Source organism: Ictidomys tridecemlineatus, chromosome 15 (genome assembly GCF_052094955.1).
Source record: "Ictidomys tridecemlineatus isolate mIctTri1 chromosome 15, mIctTri1.hap1, whole genome shotgun sequence".
Classification (NCBI taxonomy): Eukaryota; Metazoa; Chordata; class Mammalia; order Rodentia; family Sciuridae; genus Ictidomys; species Ictidomys tridecemlineatus.
Window position 1 is genome coordinate 19791264 of NC_135491.1, and position 8593 is coordinate 19799856.

Genomic DNA, 8593 nt, shown 5'->3' on the forward strand with positions numbered 1-8593 from the left:
GGTAGGGAGCCGGACCAGGAAAGGGGAAGTCCTGAAACACAGCAGGGGGAGACAGAGGCAGAATGAATGGGCGCTGGGAAGACAATAAGCCATGCTCAGAGAATGGATGAGGCAGAATCAGCTCACTTTGTGGGGTTCATGTAGAGAAAAGGTAAGGAAAAGAGAAAGAGAGATAGGCAGACTGATGGACGTCAGACACAGAATATTCCCCAAGCAGAGCCTAACTGAAATGCCCTTAACCATTGAATCATCATATATAGCTAATTACATATATATGCATATATGCGTATATATATATTTCATTCAGAAACTTCTAAGTCAGGTTTATTGGATCACACTGTAATTCCAGGAACTCAAGAGGCTGAGGCAGGAGGATCCCAAGTTTAAGGCTGGACTGGAATATATATATATATATTTTGACAAACTAAACTGTGTAAATTTAAGGTATATGATGTGATGATCACACACACACACACACACACACAGAGTGAATGCTTACCACATGATAATTAACACATCCATCACCTTACCTAGTTATCATTTGTGTGTGTGTGTGAACCTTTCAGATCTATCCTAGCAAACTTCAAGTGTGCAGTATGCCATTGTTAACTATAGTTACCACACTAAACAGATCTCCAGAATGTATTCATTTTATAACTGAAATTTTGTAGCATTTGGCCAACATCTCCCTGTTTCTACTATTTCTCATTCCCTAGAAACCACCGTCCTTCTATTTCTATGAGCTTGACTTTATTAGATTCCAAAATAAGTGAGAACATACAAGTACAGTAGGTTCTTAGTCACTTAGTAGCCATCCTGATTATCAGAATCACTGTTGCAATACCACAGTGCTCATCTATAGTCTTTTGTACTATCCACAGTTTTAGTTATTCACTGGGGGTCTTGGAATGTATCCCCAACAGATAAGTGGTGGTGCTGGGGCAGCTAGTTCATTTGTCTTTCTCTGACAGACATTTTAAAATAAGGTGCTGATATAGTTATATTGTGTTTATGTATGAACATGTAACAGTGAACTCACCATTATGTACAACTAAAATGCTCACCATTATGTTCAAATGCTCCAATAAAGGATATGGGGAAAAAAATAACATGAAGACAATCCCCCCCCAAACAAAGGCTGTATGTTCTCTCTGATAAGTGGATGCTGATTCATAATGGGGAGTAGGGGGAGGCATGGGAAAAATGGAGGAACTTTGATTGGGCAAATGGGAGGGAAGACAGGGAGGGTGGTGGAATGAAATGGACATCATTACCCTAGGTACATGTATGACTACCCATATGTGTACATCTATAGAAATGTAAAGTTGTGCTGCAATTGCGTACAATGAATCAAAATGCATTCTGCTGTCAGATATACCTAATTAAAATAAGTTAATTAATTAAAAAAAAATAACATGTTGAATTGGCATGAGATATAACCCCTGGTTTTGCAGAGAAGCTTCTGATTAGAGTCACTTGCCTATCTACCAAGAACTCAGTTCTTGGTACAAAGCTGACAGCTACATATTTTCTCTCTAGTAGAGTGCCCAAATGAAGAATTTGGACCTAAATTCACCAGAGAACCTTATAAGATTTTAATGTCTAAGAATCCAAATTAGCATGTCTCTGTCCAAAGGGTATGAAAAACGAATCTGAGTATAATTATCATATAATGGGATATCAGGGGCAGGGACCTAGCGCTGCTGCCTATAGAGGTGAGTTATTAATGGGGGGAGGGATAGGAACATGAACAGACTTCATCAGTCAGAGTCTGACTCCAAGCAGCTTTTCAAAGAGCCTGGCATGATGACCCTTGGAAGTCTTAGCTGTTGCTAAGGGTTAACATCCTTACAGCGGGGCCATGCAGAGCAATCATCTCTTTGGAGTCCTGAACAGAAAACCCACATTTAAAATTCAGATTTCAGAGGCTCTCAGGGGGGGGAAAATGCTTGTGCAATGAGTGGTGTGACCAGGACAACAGGAGGGGAGGAGGCCCAGGGGCCTGTTGATTGATGCTGCCTACCCTGGCTGCACAAGACCCGCCTCCGGGCTCCTCCAGGGAGCTGGCTTGTCTCTGTTTGATTCTAAGGGGTGGGGCTGCTTCTAATAGGGCATCAATAAGGCTGCAGGATAATTAAGTGCCTAATTGAGTGTCTACAGTCAGCTGAAGCAATTTATATGGAATCTTGCCATTTCTGCAATGCCGTTTCCACTCGTGTCTAAGTCGTACTTTGCAAACATGTTTTGTTTCTTAAATTCTTTCGACTTAGGACTCTGGCTGCCTTTTGCCTACTTATGACACTGGGGAGGTTGGTTGCAGCCACACTATGCCAATCAACAAATAAATGCAGTAGAAAAATACTACAAAATTCCAAAGAAGATGTGCCTCGGGTGGTTAGAAATGAGTTTAGACAAGAATTAATGGAAACCTTCAGGCTCTTTTTAGCAGGAAAGGCCTTCAGAGGAGCAGCTGAATATTTGGAATATTGGCACTCACTCCTACCAGGGAACACTCAGCTTTTGGTTTGAAGTTGTCTCAGTCTGTTCAGGCTGCTACAACAAGATACCATACACAGAAGTCCCCTTACCCCTGCAGTTCTGGAAGATGGAAAGTCCAAGATCAAGGTGCAGGCAGATCCAATGGCTGGTGCTTCCTCACAGGTGGTATCTTCTAGCTGTGCTCTCACATGGTGGAAGAGGCTGCCTAGCTCTCTGCTTTCTCTTTTATTATTTTTATTTTGGCCCTGGGGATTGAACCCAGGGCACTCTACCACTGGGTTACAACCCCAGTCCTTTTTGCTTTTTTTTTTTTTTTTTATTTTTGAGACAGGGTCTGGCTAAGTGGCTGAGAGGCTAAGTTGCTGAGGCTGGCCTTGAACTTGCCATCCTCCTGCCTCAGCCTTTGGAGTTGCTGGGATCACTGGAGTGCACCACCACACCTGGTTCTGCTTTCTCTTTATAAGGACCCTGATCCTCATCCTGAAGCTCCCACCTTCCAAAGGACCCACCTCCTAATACCATCACTTTGGGGGTTAGGATTTCATCATATGAATTTGGAAGGGAACAACATTCAGACCACAGTAAAAAGTCATGTAGGTTTTAATTCTGGCCTTCATTAACAAGCCTCTTCTCTCATTCTTGGGGAAAAGCTACTACCTTTCTTCAGTGCCTGTGCTTTGGTTCCCATCTGTCCAGTTAAACATTTATGAAGTGTACTGGATGCGTTGTTCCATCTGACAAGTTGGTTGTTCATCACACAGATGCCTATATGGTCCCATACACTGAGTGTACTTTAAGTATGGCAAGTGTCATGAAATTATCATGAGCGAAAAATTATAATTGTCTCATCAATGTATGTCCATAGTGAAAATCTTAAGCAAGCATGTCCATGTTATAGCAGCACAATTCCCAACAGCCAAACTATGGAACCAACCTAGGTGTCCATCAATGGATGAATGGGTAGACAAATACACGGCGGGGGTTTTATTCAGCCATGACGAAGAATGAAATTAGGTCATTTGCAGGAAAATGGATGATGGAACTTGAGAACATTATGTTAAGTGAAATGAGCCAAACTCAAAAAGTCAAATGTTGTATGTTTTCTCTCAGACGTGAAAAAAAGTGAGAGAAGACAATGGAAAAGAAATGTGGGTGGGGAGGGAAATTTCATGAGAATAGAAGGGAGATCAGCAGAGAATAGAAAGGGATCAAGGGGAGGGAGGAGGGGAGGGGAAGGGGAAACATTGGGGAATGATATGGGCCAAATTATATTGTTCTATCATGTGCATATATGAATATATAACAATGGATTCCACCATTATGTATAATTATTATGCATCAATAAAAATATGGAAAAAGCTTAGAGAATTTCTTATAATGGCTGCCTCTTGATCTACTCTCAGTCACTTTACAACATTTTCCCTTTGTTTTTTTTCTAGTGTCTCTGTCCACAACTATAATTACTGTGCCTGTAGTTCTGCTCCACAGGTGCTGTGGACTGACTCCTCACCCTATCTCCCTCCTTTTTCCAATTTACTTTTTGTTGTTGACAGGGGTGGTTACCTTTGTCACACTAAATAGCTCACTGAAATATCTGTGTCTAGTTTCACCAAATTTGAGTAGTATTTCTAAGCTTGTCACCAGTTGGAGCGAAGAAATCCATCTTCTAACTTGCCTCCCCTCTCCTTCTACCTAAATTTCCAACTTCTGTCACAGGTCTCTTTAACGTTTTTGTATGTTCAAGGTAACAACATTTACATTTTTCCCCCCTTTGACTGTTGGTTTCACTAATCTTCCTAGAGGCTAATTCAAAAATAGAATCCAAAACAGCATTCCGGTACCTATCAAAGTTTCCAGTCAGGCAAACTCTGTGCACTGGAGTATCTCATTGTTGACTGAGGGCATCCATGCTCCGAATGAGGGGTGGGTGGTAAATTTTCTAAATCTTTACATACTTGAAAAACACTTGAACGACAGGTGGGCTGGGTTAGAAAAGTTCTAGTGTCAAAATTAATTTGCCAACATAATCTGCAAGGTTCATTTCCTAACCTGTTTTTACTAAGATGTTTGAAGATCTATTACTTGAACCACCAAACACTATTCCAAGTGTTTGTATGACGATCAGGTTTAATCTGGAGCTCTACGACATTGGTAATATCAGTATCAACATTTTAAGGATGAGGAAACCAAAGCACATAACCTTGTTTTGCAGGATTTAAACTCCAGAACCTGCATTCTGCACCTGGCAGTTGCTTTCTATGTGAGACCACCGGTCCTTTGGAGAGACCCCTCTCCCGAACCTTCCTTCTCACAGGGTTCCAAAAGAAGGTGTCAGACTCAGGCTTTCCACCGTGGCTGTCCCCCAAAACGCCTTACCAACCTCCTTGGGTTCCCATGATCTAGACCTCACCTCTGTAGTCTTTCCTTAAATCTGCTGTCCCTCAAACATCTTGAACAGTCAAACAGGGGTTATTAGCCTGACTCTGTCAGGCACCAGGTAACTCTGGTTCCAAAATGGGTTTAAGACATCAGAAGACAATGCTTTAGAAGCTGCAGATGAGGAGGATGTATTTTAATTGGGGTTCATGTATTTTAACTTCGTATTGAATATCCCCATATTTTTACAAAAGAAATCTTATTATAGTATTGTTATAAAATTATGACACTATTCATTTTGCCATGTTAATCTAACTGCTATTTCATATCCACGTAGTAAAACAGTTGATCTAAGCATCAACCGGGTTAGGTTTTTGAAAAAAGTGTCACAGATCTTTAAAGTCCTCATTTTAGGATTCTTGAAGTGTTTTGAAAACCAGGGAAGGTCTCCCTGAGTTTCACTGAGGTGCAGCCAAGTTCAGCTCTCCCGTTGGGTTTTAATTGTCATCACAGAGGAAAAGATTGTTCTCCAGAGTTTACACAACTGGTCTCTGCTGAAGACAATGTCACTGAAAGAGTTACCATGGCAACCTCTCTCTATAAGATAAGCATTTGAGTTTTATCAAAACAAAGGACTTGGCTTTGTATTAAGCTGGTCACTGTTCACCACGGAAGTGTTCACAGCATGCAGTCTATACCCTATACCGGCTCCCTTTGCTCCTGGGAGATTTTTCCCGATGGGGGGGCTCTGCTCATGACTGGGTATCTTGGACTCAGACCAGAAGTTTGGTGTCCTCTATGAAACAAAATCTGTCTTCCTTAAATAAAGCAAGTTCTCTTGGCTGGATATGGTTCTTCATGTACTTTCTGTTTCTTCTTAGAATATAGGCTCTGAGATTTGAAAAGAAAATTGGAAGGCAGACTTGTTTTTGTGTTTTAACCCTCTGCCCAGCATCTCTCTTCTCTATCCCTTTCTCGCATAATTGTATTTTGCTTTTAGTGAATTGGTTCATTGATTAGGCCATAAAGGTTGCCAGGACAACTGACTTATCCACTTGGGGAGAAATTACATCTCTGCTTTCCTGCTATTCACAAAAGTCTGAATGGATTAAAAATCGTGAGAGTAAAAGAATTGCTAAGGTATCCAAAGAAAATAGATACAAGAGCATGTTTTCATGATTTGAGAGTAAGAAAAGAAATCTAGAAGCAATAGAAGAAAAAAGGAAGGGATCCCCAATTTTAAAACATACAATCACTGTCAATAAAGTTAAAAAAAAAAACCAAACAAATAACAAAATCACATACATAGGGCTGGGATTGTGGCTCAGCGGTAGAGCGCTCAACTCGCACGGGCAGGACCCGGATTCGATCCTCAGCACCACGTTAAAAAAAATAAAGGCATTGTGTTGTGTTCATCTACACCTAAAAAATAAATATTAAAAAAACCCACATACATATTTGTGACACATGACTAAGTGTTAACATCCAGAATGTGTGTGGGGATTCTAAAAGTAGATAAGAAAAATACAGTAAAAGGTGCTCAGTATATGAATCAAATAAATATAAACAAACTAGCAAAAATATCCCTGTCATCTATCAGACTAGCTTAAATGTGAAAATATAGGGAAATTTATTTTGTTTGTGAGTGTATGGTAGAGAAGCATTTCTGCTCTGTTGGTGGATGTGGAGAGTGGTGTTGGAGAACAGGAGAGAAGTGTCTGAGATGGGGGTCTCTGATGACTTTATAGCTGTGACATGCCTGGTGCCTTGGAATGTTTCTATGCAAAGGCACAGGATGCCCTAGCTCCTTTGGTAATGCCTTGCAAGAGGAGGCTTAAAAGCTTCCACGTTGATCTCAGGCACATAGCTCCTGGGAACAGAGGAATTCTCTTGCTAGACAACCAGGATGTGTTTACCAGCTCTGCTACTCCTGAGCCTGCCTGCTTAAGAGTAACTTTAAACAATGGACCTTCTTGAGCATTACACAAAGCTCCTAACATTGCACTTTGCGACTGTGGATTGCAACTGTGGAAAAGCTACATAGATGTTTCTAGTTTCTGTAACTTTCCTGAATACGAAGAATAATGTTTGTATAGTATTTAACCTTGAGAATGAGACATATATAAATAAAGATTGCTGGAGTAACTCTTCTGATCTGCTTCTCCATTAGAGAGCAGCACTCCACCTGACCCCAGCTTTATCTTCAAAATATGTTTGTGTGAGTCTATTGTTCTTAACCCTCTCTGCCCCATGCTGGGACTGCTTGAGTTTGGCCACACTGGTTGTGGCAGGTGGAAGCATAAAATTGTGCCATCTTTGGAGAGGATACTTGCAGCAGTTTTTTTTTTTTTTTTTTGTCAATTTAAAATGACCATGACTTTCAATCCCCCAAATGTTTTTCCTAATAATCCCTCCTAAGGAGTTCTTTTGCAAGTTAAAAATGAGTTGGTGTTAAGAACTATGTGAGTGTGCATATGAGAATGTATGTTTATGTGCATGTGTGTGTGTGTGTGTGTGCAAGAATGAGCAACAATGTGTCTGAGTGTGCATGAGCATGTGTGAATGAGAGTGTGTATATGTGTGTGTGTAGGGGTGGGGGAGGTGTGCATGAGAGCGTGAGTCTGATTCCTCTCACCATTTTTGTCCCTATCAACAGGCACAGTGTCTGACACATAGCAGATGCTAGCAAATGAATGAATGAATGAATGTCAGGCAGATACAAATTTAAAACACCGTCATTATATTAATATGTGACACGGATTTGGGCCAAAATACTAACAGTACAAGAGTTATGATAGACAATAAAGAAGTTTATATCACTAACACAGGTATAGCAAATTACTGAAGTTGAAATATGTAACAAAACTAGAGGAGAGTCAAGAATAAATGATCATAAGGAAAATCATAGTGAGTCACTTTAATACACCATTCTCAATCATTGATGGGTCAAGTAAGAAAAAACAAAATGAAACCCTGGCTCTTAGGTCCATGGGACTTTGTGAATTAAGCATAGTCATCTTTATTTCAGAACCTATGAGTCTGTCACAAGAAGAAAATCTCCACTTACATAGCATGATGTGCCACCAGGCACATTTTTTGACAGCAATGCAATACAACTAGAAATCAATTATGAAAGGTTAACTTTAAAAATTCAAAAGTTAAACAAACTTTTTAAAGTAGCTCTTCCGTCAAGGAGGAAACCCAAATAGCAATTGCAGGCTCCTTAGAAGTCAGGATGGTGGAGAACAGAGAGCACCAACGCTTCTCAGAGGTGCAGCTACATCTCTGCTCAGAGTAAGACAATGAAGTTGTTAGGGAGGGGATAGGACCTGGGAAAGGGCCAGGGCCCGGCAACCCCACCTAGCATCTTCCTGTGAGGGGAAACTGGGCCACCTTGAAGTTAAAGAAAGCTCGAGGCCACTAGGGGAATTCAGGACCCTGAAGGGAAAGTCCCTAATCTTGGGCTTAGGCAATAGCCTGAAGAACTGCCCTAAAGTTAGCTTGTTGCTAGTTAACCTAGCATTGCTATTTGCTCCCCATCCTTGCATTTTTCCTAAGGGAAAAGAAACTTAAGCATGGGCAGTAGAAGAGAAATTATGTAAATTAGCTGTCAATCAAGGTGTCCATCAACTCGAGGAGAACTAGCACAATCCGATAAAAGCGAGCTCCACTGTGTAGACTGCGCCTTCTCAGCTCAGCCCATTCTTCTCTCCCAAAG